At 46.9% G+C, this 19,740-nt stretch overlaps 1 protein-coding gene across 1 annotated transcript in view; it reads left to right on the forward strand.

Annotated features, from left to right (window-relative positions):
- RXRG (retinoid X receptor gamma) overlaps positions 1-19,740 on the forward strand; it is a 123,645-nt gene that overhangs the window by 31,030 nt on the left and 72,875 nt on the right. The gene's annotated exons all lie outside the window — the stretch shown is intronic.

A 19,740-nucleotide genomic window follows, 5' to 3' on the forward strand; every position in this document is an offset into this window, starting at 1 on the left:
GAGATCACAAGTAGGCAGAGAGGCAGGCAGAGAGAGGAGGAAGCAGGCTCCCCGCTGAGCAGAGAGCCCGATGTGGGGCTCGATCCCAGGACCCTGGGATCATGACCTGAGCTGAAGGCAAAGGCTTTGACCCACTGAGCCACCCAGGGACCCCGACCCTGTGGCTTTTTAAGTAAGTGCGAATAACTTATTCATTCATGTCCCATGTAGCACACTAGACATTGTCATAGACCATACACAAACATACAATGGGCCACATTTTAGATGACTTCTGAGGGGTCACCAATAGAGAACAGACTCTAATCCCAAATAAATAATATTTCCAATTGGTCAAAGTAAGAAACAGATTCACATATGTGCAATAAATCCTGAAGCTCATTTGGGCTATGTGTAGAGAATTAGTAACAAGTCTTTATTAAATTTCTTAAAAAGTTTTGGAAAATAAAAAATCCTTGAGTATCTGGTTTGAATGAATGATAAAAAGTAATTTGTGGGGGAGCCTGGGTGGCTCAGTGGGTTAAAGCCTCTGCCTTCAGCTCAGGTCGTGATCCCAGGGTCCTGGGATCAAGCCCCACATCGGGCTCTCCGCTCCATGGGAAGCCTGCTTTCTCTTCTCTCTCTGCATGATTGTGCTCTCTGTCTGTCAAATTAATAAATAAAATCTTAAAAAAAAGTAATTTGTAATTAGCACATCAGTTATATATTTGTTATCTATTGCTACATAGCAAATTATCGCAAAACTTATTGGCTTAACATAACTATAAACATTTATTACCTTCTATAGTTTCTGGAAATGGATTAGTTGAGTGGTTCTGGCTCAGGGACTATCACTAGACTGCATTCAAGCTGTCAGCTGAGTCTACAGTCATCTGAAGTCCAGCCTGCCGCTGGAAGACCTGCTTTCAAGATGGTGCACCCACATGACTGGAAAACTGGTAGCTCAGTCCCCTTTCTAGTGAAACTTGCTATAAGACTGAGTGTCCTCACAGCATGACAGCCAGTGTCATGTCAAAGCAGAAACAGCAATGTCTTTCATGACCTAGCATAGGTTACACGTCATCACTTGTGCCGTATTTCATTGATCTCACCAAGAAACCCTGATACAGTGTGGGGAAGATTGCACAAGGGTGTGATACCAAGAGATGGGGATCACTCAGTGCCATCTCGGAGGCTGACCACTGCAGGTTATCAGTATATAAATTGGAAATGAGTCATTCAAAAAGAGAATTGGATTAAACACTTTCCTACTCTGGCAATCACCATCTGACTACTGTTATTAAAAAAAAAAACCTCCAAATGAGTGAGCCAAATTATGAATTTGAGTTCTTTTAGGATGAGAGATTTATGAACAGCATCAGGATAGGTCATTAGCTCAAGGTTATGGAGGACCATGTATAATTAGCTGGATTCTGGTCTTCGCCATCGTGAGCATAGAGCTCTTGGGTATTGGTACCCTACCCAGATTCTCTGAAATACATTAGCAGGCCCATCCACAGTGATTCCATGCCAGCTCCTGTGTCCTCTCCATGAGGCTACCCAGCTTGCTTGGATCTAGTGGTGGTTTCCAGCCATCTCTGTACTGTACCGAGTACTGAGTACTCAGTACTGCCCTGTACTGAGCATGTGGCACACTCTCAGGGGCAACCCTCAGATTACATGCATGTCCCAGACCACTAGGTGTTACCCCATTTTTTCCTTCTTAATTGAGGAAACACATCAGAATACCAGTGAATGGGAGAGGGGTTATCCTAGGGATAAACTCCACCCTGTTCTAATGTATATAAGAGAAGCATGTGTATACATAAGCAAGGCATTTGCAAATGTTGGTGCATTAACTATTAGTAGTAACACATCTCTTGCAGACTTTAGTGTTTTCACCCTGAGACGGAGGGCCTCAGTAAGGACCCTGGCTTGGTGAGTTCAAATCTGAAACATGGGCTGGCCTGTTAGTACTTCCATGTTTCCTGGTAGGCTTGCAAGCATCTGCCGCTGATTGTAAGGTGAGCTTAGTGAGAGGTTCTGTGTGACAGCGTCCTGTCCATTTAAACAGCCTTGGCTGCTTCCAGCAAATGGACTGAGAGGTATGGAAAGCAGAGCTGTAGACCTTGGCTTGTCACCACTGGAGTTTTTTCAGACTGTCTCCTGTCTTCCCACATCAACTCACTGTTTTTGTTTTTGCCTCTGTGTCCCTTATTCTCCCACCCTGTTTTCTTTGTGCATTGGCTCTGGTACCCACCAGGTCCCTGGGCTCCAATGACTGGTGCAGATGTGTTTGTTGAATTCACTCTCTGGATCTGAGCAACCTTGACTGAGCTGTGCCGAAGTGCTCCTCCCTTCTCACTAGCCCTTGGCCTGAGTCTGTCCCTGTTCCCCTATGGCCCCAGGGGCCTCAGGTGGGGAGCACACACCTGTTCTCCCACGGAAATGCATCATTACCTCTGGAGGAAAATAAGGAAAATTAAAATTAAATTTAAAATTTAAAATATTTAAAATTTTAAAGATTAAAAATTAATTTAGAATTTTAATGTTTTTAAATTAAAATGATTTAAAAATAATTTTTAAAGAAAATGTGCAATAACTTTCACCATTACAATGTAATAATTATCTTCAAGTATTAAAAAATTAAATTAGACTTAGTTAAGTTGAATAGAAGGGCAGTAGCAAGGAGCACCTGACTGGCTCAGTAGGTAGAGCATGAGACTCTTGATCTGAGGGTGATGAGTTCAGACCCCATGTTGGATGTGGAGCCTACTTAAACACACACACACACACACACACACACACACACACACACACTTAAAAATTAGAAAGGCAGTGGCAAAAGTATGAGAATTATGGGGTATTTGGAAAGAAGTGCAGCTGTAGTTCTTCATATATATATTTCAGTGTAGATAACGAAGAACCAAACTACTCAAATTGTTTTTAGTTTTCAAGTATTGACTGCCAGCCTACTGTGGTAAGGCATTTACCTTGACATGGGAGAACTGGGGTCCATATTTTGTGGAATATTATAACCCCAAGTATCCTTTGAGGACTATTCTAATAGATTCTCTGTATTTTGTGTGGGGATGTTGTGGAGAACATCGTGGGCCACCTGATGCTGTCTTCCTTCCTAGTAATGGAGAGATCTTTTGGATCTCAGAGTGTGAAAGAGTTTTCCCCAAACTGTAAGTCTCGGAACCTACTGGGTTTCCTTCCTTGAGTTTGTCTTACAGGTTGTGTTTCTGTGTACAAGCTTTGCTCTAGCTTTATCTTAGAGAATTGCGTAGGGTTTGTTTTGTCTTTGTTCTGCTTGCCTCCCCCATGTACGTGTATCGTGTGGTCCTGTATGCCCTGAAGTGATTCCAAATGTGAAGGCACTTCTTCTTCTTCTTTTTTTTTAAAGATTTATTTATTTATTTATTTATTTGACAGATCACAAGCAGGCAGAGAGGCAGGCAGAGAGAGAGAGAGAGGGAAGCAGGCTCCCTGCTGAGCAGACAGCCTGATGTGGGGCTCGATCCCAGGACCCTGAGACCATGACCTGAGCCGAAAGCAGAGGCTTTAACCCACTGAGCCACCCAGGCGCCCTGTGAAGGCACTTCTGCATTCGCTTGGAGAGAGGTAACTTTCCAAACCTCTAGGGAGGAAGTTTTAACTAATCGGTGAGATTCGCTTGGTTGAGTAATAGTCATGGCCTGGAAACAATGTGTTACCAACAAAGGGGTGAGTAGAGAGAGAAGAGAGAAGAGGGTACAGGTTGTCTGGTCATTTTCTGCAGGCCGCCTGTCCCATCAGTGGTCCAGAAACGCGCCATTGAGAAGGCTATGATTTTGCTCTGGAAGTCCCCCAAGTTTGACGTAGCACAGTTGCAGTCGGAGACATTGTCACGGCCACCCAAAACACTGGCTGGTTGATTGATCTCATGAGATTATGTAGTATAGTTAATGCTTCCATTGAGCTTTTTTTTTTTTTTTTTCCTTTTCTGTCTTGGAGTACTATGTTTAGATGAAGAAAGGATTCTAGTGAGAGTTTTCTCTAGGGGCCAAAACATAACCAGTAATTCTCAATGTGTGGTCCAGCATCATCACTGTTATTGGGGAATGTGCTGGAAGTCTAAGTCTTCAGGCCTCACCCAGAGCTACTGAATCAGAAACTCTGGGTGTGTGGCCTAGAAATCTGTATTTTCATAACCCCTCCAGTTGCTTGTTCATGCTCAGTTCTGAGAGTTGCTGGGAGATGGAAGTTAAGAACATGAACTCTGCGCTCTGACTTCCTTTGCTAGCATCCTGGCACAATCAGTTATTCACTGTGTGACTCTGGAAAAATTGCTTGATCTCTCTGTGCTTTAGGTTTTCCATCTGTAAGTATCTGGAGAGAATTATGGTACCACTTTCAGAAAGTAGTTATAAGGATTAAATTTGTGAATATACTTAGAGTAGGACCTGGCACATAATAAAATGTTAGCCAGGATTCTCAGAAGACATTTTTTCATGGAATAATGGAAGAATTTCTCTCTTTAGCCCCTCTTACCATAAGAACCCATGAAGCTCTCATATGGCTTTCTCTGAGGAGGGGCTAGAAGCTGGAGCTGCGGGGATAGACCAGAACATAGGATACATTCAAAGCCCTGTCTACACATATCAGTAATGATAACTCTGAATGATGAAAAACTCCATTTCCTTCTCAGCATTGGTAAGGTCAGTTTTTGACCCGTAGGATAGAGAATTGATTCCTTGTTTTTTTTTTTTTGTTTTTTTTTTTTGAGAAATCCTAAGTATCTGAGGGAACAGAAAGGTATTACAAAAAATCTGAAAGCAAAATCACCTAAAATTAACTTTATTTTTATTTTTTAAGGATTTTTATTTATTTGAGCAGGAGAGAGAGAAAGAGCACAAGTGGGGGGAGGGGCAGAGAGAGAGGGAGAAGCAGACTCCCCACTGAGCAGGGAGCCTGATGCAGGGGCTCGATCCCAGGACCCTGAGGTCATGACCTGGGTTGAAGGGAAGACACTTAACCGACTGAGCCACCCATTCTCCCCTAAAATTAATTTTGGATATTTTAAAAGAAATTTTAGCTTTTCCAGATTTTCTAAAATTGTGCATTGGGTGGCAAGGAGTGGGGAGGCTGGAGGGTGAGGAATCTAGAAGGAACCAAATGGCTATTTGATGTTATAACCTCTCTGCAAAGACTGTGGATCCCTGTTGCAACATTTGAATGTGTTATTTTCAAAAGTTGCTACAGACCGGCTCATCAGCATGGCCTCCAGACCCATTTTGCAGTTGTATAGGTGGCATTACGATTCCCCTTCTCCCGAGGTTTGAAGCTTTGCCAACATGAAGTGCAGCTTGACTGAATTAAGTTCTTGTCAATAAGATGAAAAACACCAGATCAGTTGGGGTTTCTCTTTTGGCAGCCCCCACAGCCAAGCTGGCTCATCTGTATGGCGGACTCACTTAATCATGCAAAAGTAGTTGCTGACATGACTAGAAAAAGTGAGTTGTTTGGGAAAAATGGTTGGAATTGGAAAGAGCTGGGATTAAATGCAGGAGCTCAGAGGTTCCATGCTCTGCCAAAGCAACCGAAGGGCTCAGGCAGCCTCTTTCTCTCTTCCCAGTGGGGTCACTCAACAGGAGGAGAGGATGCAGACCAAGCTGGGTCAAGGTCTTTGGGTGAGGGAGCGCAGGTAGCCCACAATGTGCGAGCGAGTGTCCTGGAGAGTTCTGCACGTCTCTCTCTTTCTCCTGTTCCAGACCCGAGAACCTGTTGAAGCCAAAGGCAATGAATTCTAGAGTTCAGTCTCAGGTCCGAGAGCCGAGGGCAGGCATAGCCCGGTGTTCTGGTACTGTAGTCTACAAGGACCGAGCGCTTTTCTTATCTAAGTACATCTTTCTCTCAGCCCATCCCTCCCACCTCACCATTCTCCTCCTCGAACTTCCCCGTGAATGATGCTGTTGCTTTGACAACAGCTGGGAAGGGGGTTGGGGATGGCGATGTAGAAGTCTGGAAGATACCATGTCGCTCTGTAGCAGAACCACTGATGAGACCCGGGAAGGAGCCAGAATGAGACGTTAGCCCGAGGATTGCAGACGGCAATGGAAGATGGTTTACCCTGGGCCAGGGAGACTCCTCTTACTCCTTCTCCTGGCCCCCCAGGAAGCCTCTAGGACTCTGAAAATAATGGATTTATCTCATGGGACAGAGCTGGTGTGTTGCCAAGAGAAAAGCATACTGATAGCAGGTCGAAGCCTCGAGTTGTGGCGGAATTTATGATGGGGGTTTATCAGCCTGGGAGAGAGGCGGTGTGGGCAGGCCTGGGCAGTGTCTCTTCCCGCAGGAATGTTCTGCTTGATCCTTTGGCTACATGAAAAATGAAGTGTGGTGGGCTAGTGGGGAGAGCTCGTGAAGCTTGGATGATCACACAGACTTAGATGCAGAGGCTGGTTTCAGAGCCTGAAGAAAGCCCAAGCAACACCAGTTAAAGGGTGTGGACATAAATAATGAACAACTCCCCTAAAAAAGGTCAAACATCTGACTTCAAATAACATGTTTTTTCTTCCTGAGCCGAGTCACCTGGAGTTGAATGCGGGTCAGAGTTGCATCCACATCTCTCCTTAGCTCAGCTCTTAACTTCCAGATTTTTCTCCCCAGGGTGTATTAAAAACAGCTGCTTCATGAGCCAGCGATGGTTTTGTCTTTTCTCTGTCATCCTGAAGGGAGAAATATCTTCCAAAGCTTCAAGCTCAGTGGGGAGCTCTTCGGGTTTGGCAATGGAATGAGACCTTGGAAAGCTTGTCTCTTCATGCATACTTTGCTGATGTTAATAAGACTCTAGCATTCTCAGCCTGGGGTCAGGGGTCAGGGGTCAAGGGTCGGGCAGCCATAAACCTGGCCCAGGGAATTTTGTTCGGTAGAACTACTTTCTCTGTTCCTCTTCTGCTATGGAAGGAAAGGATTTTTGGAAAAGAAAAAAAAAATCTGTTTGCTTCTGAGTTGGGTTTTGTTTTGGTGGCTCTTTAGGGCTAATCTGGCCTGCAAAAGCAGCTGAGAATAAATGTGTCGACCACAGTGGCCACCCCTTTAGGTTTCAGACTCAGCAGCAGGAGTCCCCAGCTTCCCAGGGACAGGCCTATCCTTAACCCCAAGCTTTGAGGTTGATTTCATTCCTGGCTGAGGGACGTTAGGGAGACGAAGTTCGGGATCGGGCTGAGTTGGAACCCAGTTTCCCTTGCTGCTTTCTGATCACGTTCTGGCCCCTGTCTTCAGTCCCAAGATAGACCCTGGTCCCGATGAGCTGTTCTAACCGTCCTCCTGTTTGTCTGCTATAGCACTGGTCCTTTTGCCATCACCTGTCCCTCCCTTGGTTTCCAGACAAACACTGTCTCCTGGTTTTCTCCCCACCTCTCTTGAATTTTCATGACCTCCTTGGCAGGCTCTCCTCTGCTCCCCCCTGAAATGTTGACATTTCTTAGGCCTCTATCATTTGTCATCTTCTCTTTTCTGGGTAATCTTATTTACACCTGTGACTTTAATCACTAAGTCTAGGATACTGGCTCCCAGCCATCAGAGACTAAGCTCCAGACATGTTTCCAGAACTTTCTAGCCATATCTACATGCAATGCCCCATAGTAGCCGAAACTTAACATGTCGCAGTCTGAACTCATTATCTTCCCCCTCAAGCAGAACTTGTTCTGGTCTTGTTTTTGGTGGCTGGATTACCATCCTCCCAGTCCCTTGAGTAAAAAAAAAATCTCAGAGTCATCCTTTACTTTGCTCCCGCATTGCCCATGTTCAAGCAATCCTGAGTTCTGATGTTTTCACTTCAGACATTTTTCTCAAGTCCGGCCTCTGACTTCCATCTTCCATGTTCACTGCCATTCCTTTGGCCCAAACCCTCGTCCTCCTTCCCCTGTGAAATAATATTACAGTTCCTGAACAAGCATCAGCTCAGGAAATAGTAGTTGAAAGAGTGAATAAAGTCCTTAACCCGGACAGACTGTTGCGAGGGTTGTAGGAGCTGCTCTGTGGAGAGCATCCTTACTTGGCACCATGACGGGCCCGTAGCTGCAGCTCAGGAAACATGAGTTGTTACAGATACATACGGGAATGTTTGAAAGCATGGACTTTTGGCCCCAGGCTGCCTGGTTTCAAACTCCAATTCTGTCGTGTACATTTCTTGTGTATGTGATGTCTGTGTCTCCATTTTTTTAATCTGTAAAATGCAGAAGATTATCATACAGCTGTTGAGGATTTAATTTATGTTAAGTGATTTAATTTATGTGAAGCTTTCGAACTGTGCCCAGCATATGGTGAGTGCCCAATATGTGCATTCTCACTGTTACTATTTTTCCAAGTTTCCTGCTTCCTGGCTTTCATGGTCAACATGGTGGTCTTTATTAGAGGAAATGTGCATTATCTGAGTCCTTGTGTCTGGCACCCTAAACTTATATTGAGGAAAAATTGTCACCTCATTTTCACTATGTATTATCTCTGTCTGCCATGAACTTGATCCATCCCGAATCACAGTCTTTTTGCGGTATTTTATAATAGTTCTTTAGGACGACCAGCTGTCCTGATTTGCATGGGGCTGAGGGGCTTTCCAAGAGGAGGGACTTTTCATGCTAAAACTCAGATAGTCCTGAGCAAACCAGGACTGTTGGTCATCCTGTCCTTTATCCCGAGTATCTCGAGCCCCTTCTTCTGAAACTCAGCTTCTACACATAATCCACCAGGTATATTTCAGAGGCAAAAAATCCCCCAAAAGACATAAGTTAAGGTGATGGACTTTCATAGCACAGTGGGTACATAACCTGGGAACTCTCACGGGCCATCTCCTGTTCTTATCCATCAGAATGCCCATGTCCTGGGAATTTCTGGGAAATATGAAGGCCTGTTTCTTACTGGGGAGAAGAATGGCTTCTGATTTCTGGCTCTGTCTTTAAACACCACAGTTCTCAGGGCTCCTGCATGCCTCAGTCGGTTAAGCATCTCCCTTCAAGCCAGGTCATGATCCCAGGGTCCTGGGATCAAGCCCCATGTCGGGTTCCCTGCTCAGCTGGGAGTTTACTTCTCCCTCTCCCACTCCCCCTCCTTGTGCTTCTTCTCTCGTTATCTCTCTTTTTCTATAAAATAAATAAATAACATCTTTAAAAGGAAAAAAAAAACAACAACCCGACAGCTCTCTCCAGCCGAGTCTACGCTGAAGAGTTAACTGAAGTCCCTTCCTCAACCCCCCAGGGCTTCTCTCCAGATGGACCCTGTGGCCCGCAGGGTTCTGGTGGCACCTGACCAGCTCTGAGCATAGCCATTGCATGGAAGGATGTTTGCAGTGAAGTGGGTGGGGGATCTGCTCCCCATCAAATAATGAGCAACATTTCCCTGCTTTACTCCTGAGGTGTCTCCTGCCGGCTTTCTAAATTGCAGTCTCTATCTTCCCCTGTTGGCACGAGACTTATTGTCATAGAGAAGGAATCAATTCACATCATTTCCCAGCCCAGGTCTGTTGGTGCTGGAGGCCCACAGCGTCCGTGGCAAATCCGTGGCTTGCTCTTTGGTTCCTTGACTGGGAACACTTACCATGACCCAAGGTGCTGGGCTAAATGTGTTCCGGGCCCCATCTCAGTCCTTGAAGGAAGGCAGGGCCACTATCCCACTTCCCGTGAAGGTGATTGGTCATCGCGTTGGTCGCTGGAGTTCATCTTTATTCTTTTAGGTAGAAAGAACTTCAGAGGTGCAAACATATCATCAACAGAGTGTTTTTTAAAAGCTTTAAAATATTATATGCCTTTCTCAAGCCATGCTAACATGTTGTAAGCCCTTATGTTTTTTTTTAAAGGTTTTATTTATTTGAGAGAGAGCAAGAGAGCACAAGAACAGGTTGGGGGAGGTGGGGCAAAGGAAGGGGGAGAGGCGGGAGAAGCAGACTCCCCGCTGAGCAGGGATCCCGACATGGAGCCCGAAACCAGGACCCTGGGATCATGATTTGGACTGAAGGCAGTCACTTAACCCATGGAGCCACCCAGGCGCCCCAGCCCTCATTTATTAAGAGTTGATATGCTAATCGCAAGTTCAATGTAACTCCTAACTCGACCTCTGAAAAAAAATGATTCCATGACATTTCCTTAACCTGATGTCACTTTTAGTTTGTATCTGAAAGTTATAAGGCTGGTTTTCTTTTAGAATATCCTTAGTGAGGATGTTTCCTAGAGCCATGCTGACCTTGCCTTGCTAGTAGTAGGAATCAGGCTTCTGTGCCATTTGAGGCTGTGTCTCTCACTTGTTTTTCAGGCAATTTCCATGTTGGCTTGAGCTGACGCCCTGGTTTTGTGCCACACACCCGCTTTGGCTTATAATTCAAAGTGCAGAAATCGCTCAGTGGAAAAAAAATTAAGTCAATCCACAAACTAAGGCTCTGGGGACATCTCTGTTAGGGGGACAGGTTCAACTATAGCTGCATTATTCTAGGCACCTATAAAGGATGATCAAAATAACTCTAATTCCTTGGGTTTGTGTTTCAACGTTTGCACTGCCTTAATCCTCACCATCGTCTTATCAAGTAAGTGGCCTTTCTTCATTTTACAGAGGAAGAAACCGAGGGTCAGAGAGTTGCTCAAGGTCTCCCTTGAGAGAACGGAGGCCTTGGGAAGCAGACCAAGGCTAGTCTGACATCAACCCCACCCTCTTCACCAGTGAGCTCTACTGTCAGACGGTGCCAAGGGCAGGGTGTCTGCAGGCACCAACATTCCAGTCTGGACTGTGACCTCACCAGCCTGTGTTCCCCAAATGAGTCCCTGTGCCCATTCCTGGCCTCAAGAGCTCCAGGGGCCCTTCCGGATCCTGAGCTCCCTGGAAGGCCTATGCAGGAAGTAATGCTTGCTTAGTGTTCTACAGGGCTGGAGGTTTCTCTGGACATCTTCCCTGGACAGAGGACAGGTGAGGCCAGGGTAAGGATATAGTGGGTGACAGCTGGCCTCGTAGCTTGATAGCAGGGACACGGGTTGACTTGCTTAGTGAGACATGTTTAAATCTGTCCCTGACCTTTCCCCAGGCATTCTGCCTCCATCTTGTCTCTACTTCTGGAGTGAGGGATCCGGACAAGTTTAATAATGAATAATGACAAAACCCAAGACAATGTTCTCATTAAGAAGGATTTTTATCTTGAAAATGGGGAGTTCTGTGGGCCAGTAGAAACTCCAGGCAACTCCCAAATAAAGACCTGGGTGGCCCTACTCACTCTTTCCCACACTGAGACAATTCTGATGGAAACTGGAAATTTTAGAAGGCTCGAGCAACTTGAAAAATCATTCTCCAGCCTACAAAATTCACCCTGCTGAAACCAATCTTCTCTCTCAAGCCAAAGGTCAAACTTCCTGCCAGATGTGGTTTCCCAGTGTCTTTTCTGCTTTCAGGTGGGAAAGCAAGAGTTTATAAGTTTTAATATACGTTTTAATATACAGGAACTTGGTCTCCATAGCCAAAAGGAGGTGTAGGTCGAAGCAATGAGCTGGACGATTCAGTCTACAAACCTGGAGATTTACTGACCAGTGTCTGGACATAACTACATGGATCGTGGTTTTAGTTTTGTAGTTTACCGGGGTGTCCAGAAGTTTGGTTTGGTTTAGAACTTCTACTTAACCACCTCTGTTTTTTTAATCTCTCCTTGAACGAGCGCTTCCTTGGATTTCTTCCTTTGTTTTTTTGGTTGGTTCTCCACAGCTGGAATCAGGGAGTTGATAGTGTGAAATGAAGGGCTGGAGCCACCCACCGTGGCTTCCAGAATGGCGCCCTGGCTGTGGGAGCACCCGGACCCTGGGAGGCTGACACGGACTTCCTTGGCTGGAGAAGCTCCAGCTCTGGGATTTCATATTTTTCCATGATGGTGGTTCAGCCAGCACATGGGAAAATGGGACTTGGGTGGGGCCTCCTGGCAAGAGATCCAAACTGAATTGGGAATCAGTCCTTGAAGGCCAACTGTGAAAATGTACATGGGCCCACAGCCCAGATGCCTAAAGGACACTGGGTGGAAGCGTGTCCCTTCCTGTGACACACGGAAAACACTCCTTATTCACCCTAGCAGTTCTTTCTTTCTTTATGTGCGCTGAGGTCAGGCTATGGCAAGGGCCCTGGGACATCTGCTCAGACCAGGGAGAGACGGTAGAGACACAGCATGTGGAAGAACCTACTTCAAAGATGATGTCATTTTTGGGCTTGATTGAAGGATGCATTTCTTAAAAAAAAAAAAAAAGAAAAGAAAAGAAAAGAAATGGTAGTCTTCTTATGAGGCAAAGTAGGTAGCTTTGAGTGAGCTTCTGGGATGTATCAATCACTGATTACATCCATCTTCTAATCGCTCACAGACTTCTGGAAGCTAGGCGCCTAGCTTCCAGGAGGGGTGGGGGGAGAAGACTCGGGCTGAAGAGGGAGGGCCAGGAACAGCCACTGCCCTGCTTCTCGATGGTCCCATAATGGACTCCCTTGGGGGATATTCTAGAAATCCTGATGCCTGGGCCGCCTTCCAGGCAAATCATATCAGAATGTCTGCTTCGCCCTCCCCATCCGTATGTTTTAATGCCCTCGCCAGGCATTCCGCTGGGCGGCCAGGGTTGAGAAGCCCCACACTAGTCGAATCTGACATATGAAGAAATTAAGTGTCCAGACCAGACTCTCATTTAGCCCCGTTTCTGCCACATTAAATAGCTTCTCTCTCTCTCCCCTTTTTTTTTTTTTGTAGTTTTGCCATAAATGAAAAGCATACTTCAGAATGTAGGTTTACCAAGTACCTTTAAGAAAAGGATTTCCTTTAAGGCCAGCAGTGATTAGTCACCACGACACTGAGGCTTTTCCACATGAGGCTCGGGCGGGTGTGAGTTCGTTGTGTCCGGGGCCAGTGCGCTGAGCGTGGGCTCCTTTGCCTCTTTCCCGTCGCCGGGCCCTCTTTCTCCTCCCGAAACCTCACACGCTCCTTTGATTACCTCGTCGATGGCAAATACTCTCCGTGAGCCTCTAGCTGGTGGTACGTAGATCTACCAGAGACACAGTTTCCACAGATCTCCCTGCATCTGGGGAGCATGTGTCTGGAAGAGCTGTGGCTCTTTGACAAAGGACACATCCAGACACCGGGCCAGGACTACCCTACGGACGTCTGGTTACCAAACGAATGACAGCCAGCCGTGGAAGCTCACCGGTTTCTGTGCAGCCACCTGGCTACTAATATTCTTAGCTGGACTTAGCAGCAATACCACCCAAGCATATTTATTTTTTTAAACATTTTTTAAAAAGATTTTTTAGCTTATCTGACAGAGACACAACGAAGGGGGAACACGAGCAGGGGAGCAGCAGAGGGAGAGGGAGACGCAGGCTTCCTTCCCAGCAGAGCCGGATGTGGAGCTCCATCCCATCATGACCTGAGCCAAAGGCGACACTTAACTACCAAGCCACCCAGGTGCCCCACCAACTAAGCACATTTAAACAAGATGTCAAGGTGTTCTGGTCTCTGAAAAAATCTGAATTTCTTTTTGGGTTAAAAGATTGGGCAAATCGGGGCGCCTTGGTGGCTCAGTCAGTTGAGTGTGTGACTCCTGCTTTCGGCTCAGGTCATGATCTCAGGGTCAAGAGACGAGCCCCGTGCTGGGTTCCGCGCTCAGCATGGGGTCGGCTTGAGATTCTCCCTCTCCCCTGCCCCCTGCTTGTGTGCTCTCCCTCTTTCTCTAAATAAATAAATAAAATAAAAAAAAAAGAATGGACAAATCTATGGTATAATTTTTAAGGCATTTAAAGAAATTGCCTTATTTAGACTAATGGTCTTTAACTCAGGCCAATTAGACGCACCTGGGGATTAAAAAATTACTGTCACCTGGGCCCACCTCAGAGGTTCTGATGCAGTTGGTCGGGTGGGGCTAGAGCGCGAACACTTCCGCGTCTCCTCACTGACTCTCACGGGCAGCCTGGGTTGTCCCTACAACAGGGCTCTGAGCCCTGCGTTTTTCACTGAGACCTTAGTGCTAGAGCAATTCCATTCATTTTATTTATTCAACAAATTTATGTTTAAGAGGGAAAATATTTTTTAAATACTCCCTCGGTATTTTCTCCTCCAGTTGACCGTACAGTTTTTCTCCTTCCCCTTTGCAGCCTCATGATGGCTAGAGCAGAGATTTATCAACCCTGGGAAGGAGAAGGTGAGTGTTGCCAAGAAAGGTGATTTGCAACCCTAGATGCCCTTTAGAACCACTTGGGAAGCTTTAAAAAAATTGCTGGTGTCTGGGAGCCACTCCAGACTAATTAAATCAAGAATTGGGGGGTTGGGCGCAGGGATTACTATAAAAATACTCCAGACATAATACTTTTTTGTTACGCAGCCAAGGTGGAGAACGACGGCTCTAGCAAGAAATGGATAGCTTACCAATTTACAATGAGATTCTTATTTATTAAAATCTTGCATATTCTCATCCCAACTTTTGAGCTTAGGGGACATTATCTAGGCCCTTGTCATTGGAAAAGATGGAGATTAGTTATATTATTGATACGATTTTATGATTTAATCTAATATATATTTACTGGACAAGTACTATATGCAAGGAAACCATGGTTAGAAACACCTCCCGGGGACTTTTTGCCTGTTTACTTTGGGTCAGAAAGGAGACCAGGGTGGGTATATGGGTCCAGGTCCCAGCAGGAACTTGATGGCATGCCCACAGCAGATGACTGCGTAGGATGTAAAGAGGCTGCTCATATGATACAGGCAGCATTTAGCAAAACTGACCAGGAAAGATGCAGCTTACAGGACTGGCTAGTAACACGGGGAGCCGGGAGCATCCCTGGGCTGGGGGCCAGTCAGACAAGCTGTGTGGGGAGGGCGCCTGACAGAAACTGAACTTCTTGAGAAGGATATAGCGACGCACAGGGACCCTTTCTGTCTAAGCAAACTCCAGCTGAGTTCCCGTCGCACACAGCCTCGAGTATTAAGTCATTCACAACGGATCCAAGGGGGTGAGGAGGTATAAGTGACAGTGTCTACATTTTGAAATGGGGTAAACAAAAGGGAAGGGGTGGGTAACCCCTGATTCTGGCTATTCCGGTAGTTTATAACCACTGCCTCGTCTTGTGGGGCTCTGCCTCCGAGGCTCACCCCAGCTGGAGCTTCTGGCGGCAACACACAGAATGCCAGCGCGTCATTCGTTCATTTATACGTTTACTCGTTCTGTTAAAACTGAGAAACACTTAACCGAATGGCTACCCAGTGCGAGGCGCCCTTCTAGGATACTGCACGTGGCTTCTGGCAACAGGGGCTGGAGCTTCAAAGGAGCCCGAGTTCGGTTCAGCTGGCCCCAAACTGGGGCGTTCACACCTGTCAGAGGATCGCGGAGAAAACACATGGGCGAGGTGCGGGTGGGATCACGGCTTGCCTTAAAATAAAATCCATTCCTTAAAGGTGCCTTGTAAGCTTATATTTTGCATTGTGCTTTTAATTCAGGGTAAAACCACAATAAAGAAAAGCAACTTGGTGCGGAATAGCAGCGCCAGATAAGTTGGCGTTGACGCTAACTAGCCGCATAGCATTCCACTGTTGTTTTGGAAATTGCCGTTTTCATTTTTTCCTTGCCATAGGGATGGGACTTGGGCGCTGGTGGCGGGGTGGGGGGTGGGAAATGCCGCTGGAGAATCTTAGGAGATGAAGGAGGCTTTTCCTCTTACATTGGAAGCTATGGAGATTCGTTCGGCTGGAGCAGCCTAGTTGGCCAATGCTAGTGTTTGCCAAGGGAGGCAGGTACACCAGTAGGGCTCTCTCACCGTCGTCCAACCTCAGTGAGAACCCAAGACTGGATTGGGTTCCAGGAGGAACATGGGAGAGGACTGACGAGATTTATTTAGGGACATCACAGAGGTGACTTTTGAAGAGATAGGAAGAAGGATGAATCCCTTTATAACTGGGGGGTGTGGCGTTTTCTCCATTCCTGAAGACACCAGGCTATCTCATTATTGTGGGTGGATGCTGCTTGAAGGCCACAAACTTTCCTTCTAGATGTACCCAGGGTGCCTTTGGGGTGTTAATGTGGTCCCACAGGCCAGGGAAGAGGAACAGCAGCCGCCCCTTGTAAGGTCATCCTGGCATCTCCCACCCTGCTGTTGTCAAGCCTCTGACCTCATTTGCTTCTGATGTGTATCCTGAACTTCAGGCGACCTATATTTAGATTATGTAAAAAGGATAGAAAGCAAATGGCCTTTCTGCGCTAAGGTCAGAGTTCACCTGTACTTGATAATGCTGCTTTGATCTCCAGGACTCTGCCTGTTGAGATCTATGGTGTCTGTCAACCAACTTTGCCCTGCACTTGACCTTTTGCTTGCCTGGACCTGTAGTTACTGCCAAGACTCTAATCCCTCAGCATGTCACTTCTGGCAAAAAATAAATAAATAAAATAAAATAAAATAAAATAAAATAAAATAAAATAATAAATAAATCCCAAAGATGGAGATTCAGACATTCCAGATTCTGCTGTGGCCCCTCACAAAGGCATTTAATATAGAGGCTTTCTGAAATTAAAAAAACAAGAGGGCGAAGATGTGGTCTTAGGTAATTTCAAGAAATTATAGAGTCAGTGATGCAGATCTTGGCAACAGCAGTTTCCTTGGCCAGTGTCTTCCAGAAGGTGCTTGGAACCCCAAGTGGATTCTATAGAGTTGGTGGGGATGGAGAGAATCTTTGCTGCAGCTCCCCGTTTGGGGGCAGGTGACCCTTCAGAGATCAAAGACAGATGCTTATCTCTTATCCGTGGGGGCATTCCTCAGCATGCTTTCCTTCGATTGGCTCATTTTGGTATTTTATCGCCCTGGCAGCTAAAAAGTACTTCCTTACGTCCAGCTGGAATCTTTGCTACTTAATTTAAACATTGATTATCCATCCCTTGTCAACGTGGGTTATTTTTCTGTGGATCCTTTCCAGATGTGCACATGGCTTTCACAGTGCGGTGAGCCAACCTGGACATGATATTCTTGGAGGCTTGATGGCTGCATAGGACATCGGGACCACTGGCCCAGGACTCGGGAAGAGCCTAGTCCTCTGCTTGACCTGGGACGAGTTGCTTTCCCTGTCCAGGCATCCCATCCCTCCCCTCTAAGGGGAGGAAATCCATTGCACCATTGCAAAGATTTCTTCCAGTTTTGGCGATTGTGTGATTTTGCTAAGAACGCTATATCCGAACAGCAAATCTGTGCTTGGCTGGTAACAGACACAGAGAGGATTCGTCAAGCTGGATTCCATCCTGAATATGGCCGTCTGAGGGTTCTTTCAGCACTGACTAAACCTTTCAGCCAATGCACTCTGTCCCTCCCAGGAGTGATCTGTCCCTTGTAGAAGTCAGTACTGGTGCTTGGTGGTGAGGTCCCTTTCTTCACTGAGTGCAGCAAGCACCTGGCCCAGGAACAGGTGGGACCAGCTTCTTGTCCCTTCTTTGCTGTCAAAGCCAATCTATTAAAATGCCTCTGTGATTCCAGAAAGAAAACAAGTGCCCGTGAAGAAGGGGTTATAAATATATCCAATTATAAATATATCCCATTAAAAATAGATATTGACAAGCGGCTCCAGGCCGTGTTGGGCTTGGCAGACTTCGCCGAGAAGAAAAAAGTAGCTGAGTGTCCAGAAAGCAATGCGGTTGACTATTGAACAGCATGGCTTTGGACTGTGTGTGTCCACTACATTTGTGGATTTGTTTTGATAAAAACAGCACAGGACTGTGATTGGTAAGGCTTCCAGTCAGTAGTAGGCTGTTAGTGGTTAAGTTTCTGGGGGATAAAACTTCTATGTGGATTTTTAAACTGTGGGGGTGGGGGTGGTCAGTTCCCCTAACCCCTATACCACACAAGGGTCCCCTGTAATATTTTCTTGAATGACTCCTTGCTGATATCTTTGTGGTAGTAGATAGTTCTTAACTAGCTACTAAATCCTGTAGGGTGGTCAGAGAAGGGTTTGGTCTGGAAAGTTCAGTAAAGGGGGACCAGGGTGGCTCAGCTGGTTAAGTGACTGCCTTCAGGTCATGATCCCAAAGTCCTAGGATGGAGTCATGCATCGGGTTCCCTGCTCAGCGGGGAGTCTGCTTCTCCCTCTGACCCTCTCCCCTCTCATGCTCTCTCTCTTCCCCTCTCTCGGAAATAAATAAAATCTTTTTTTTTTTTTTTAATTTATTTGACAGACAGAGATCACAAGTAGGCAGAGAGGCAGGCAGAGAGAGAGGAGGAAGCAGGCTCCCTGCTGAGCAGAGAGCCCGATGCGGGCTCGATCCCAGGACCCCGAGATCACGACCTGAGCCAAAGGCAGAGGCTTTAACCCACTGAGCCACCCAGGAGCCCCAATAACATCTTTTTTTTTTTTTTTAAAGAAAGTTCAGTAAGAGTTGAATTAGGACTTAATAAATATTTCTCTTCTCTATATCACAGGACTGACACAGAAACCCCACTGAGGGGTTAGGAGCAACCATGTTTTGGGACTTTGGAAAGAGAGAGTGGTGGGCACTCACTCTCTAAAAGCTCCAGGGAACCCCTCGCAGGTGTGGCTGAGGGGACGGTGCCCCCGGAATCAGAGGGCCTGGGCTTCTGCCCTGGGTCCAGCAGGTCCTAGTTGGGTGACTTTAGGGAAGTTCACTCCTTTAAGCCTCAGCTATACAGTAATGCTATGTGAGGCAATGGATAAGAAGGCAACCCAGCATCGTATCTGGTACGTGGGAAAAACTTGAACATTAGTTCCTCGAAGTGGCCATCTGGTGTCTGGGCTGGTGGAGGGACCACAGCGCGATGGCGGACGCCATGAGCCACAGCCGAGAAGCTCCCAGGACCCTTCAGGCCCTGTGATGAGCTCCTGTCCCACTGAATGAGTTTGCCAGGGCCACCATTGCAGAATACCACAGACTGGGGGCTCAAATAGCAGGAATCCATTTTCTCTCGGTTCTGGAGCCTGGAGTCCAGGCTCGAGGTGCTGACAGGGTTGGTTCCCCTGAGGATTCTGCTGGGCTTGCCGGTGGCTGTCCCCTGGCTCCCTCTTTGTGGGGCCGTCCCTCTGGACATATGCATCCGCGGGTCCCCCCTCCTCTCCTCCTCAGGGCACGGGTCAGATTGGACTATGGCCCCCCCCGCTGCCACTCTCAATTTAACGTCATCATCTCTTTAAAGGCTGCCTCTCCAAGGTCACATCCTGAGGTGCTGGGCTTAGGACTTCAATATAGGGATTTGCTGGGAGGCAGACGGAGCTCAGGCCACAAGGCCCAGGCCCTCATGGAGCCTTCGAGGGATGAGCGATCGCAGGGGCCATGGGGGGCTTCGCAATCCAGCTCCCATCTGGGAGTCAGTGTTCAAGGTCAAGCCTGCCTGTCCCTCCCCCTTCCTTCCTCTTCTGGGAGGAAGACTGAAGCTCACACCTCCCTTTTGACAGCTGAATACCACTCCTTTTTAAGAGATCCTTGACATGTGGCTGTTCAGGATTATGAACAAGGACTGTGAAGTCCCTGGGTTCTGGGGTAAACCCCTGGGCCTCTCGGGTGGGAGGGGACGTCTCATAACCACCTCATAAAATGGCTTCTGAGCATTGAAGGCTCTGCTGCTGGATGGCCTGGGTGAGGCCATGAGACAGAACGCCAGAGCCCCACCCTGAGGGGACTGAAGGGGGTTCCCATCTCCTGTGCCTTCCTCTTTTCTTCCCTCGGCACTCCTCCTACGTGGTGACTCATCCAAAACCCCATACACCCAGCCAGCTGTTTGGAACATAAGAAATCACCACAG

The sequence above is a fragment of the Lontra canadensis genome, unplaced genomic scaffold (genome assembly GCF_010015895.1).
Source record: "Lontra canadensis isolate GAN:19392208 unplaced genomic scaffold, GSC_riverotter_1.0 scaffold46, whole genome shotgun sequence".
NCBI lineage: Eukaryota > Metazoa > Chordata > Mammalia > Carnivora > Mustelidae > Lontra > Lontra canadensis.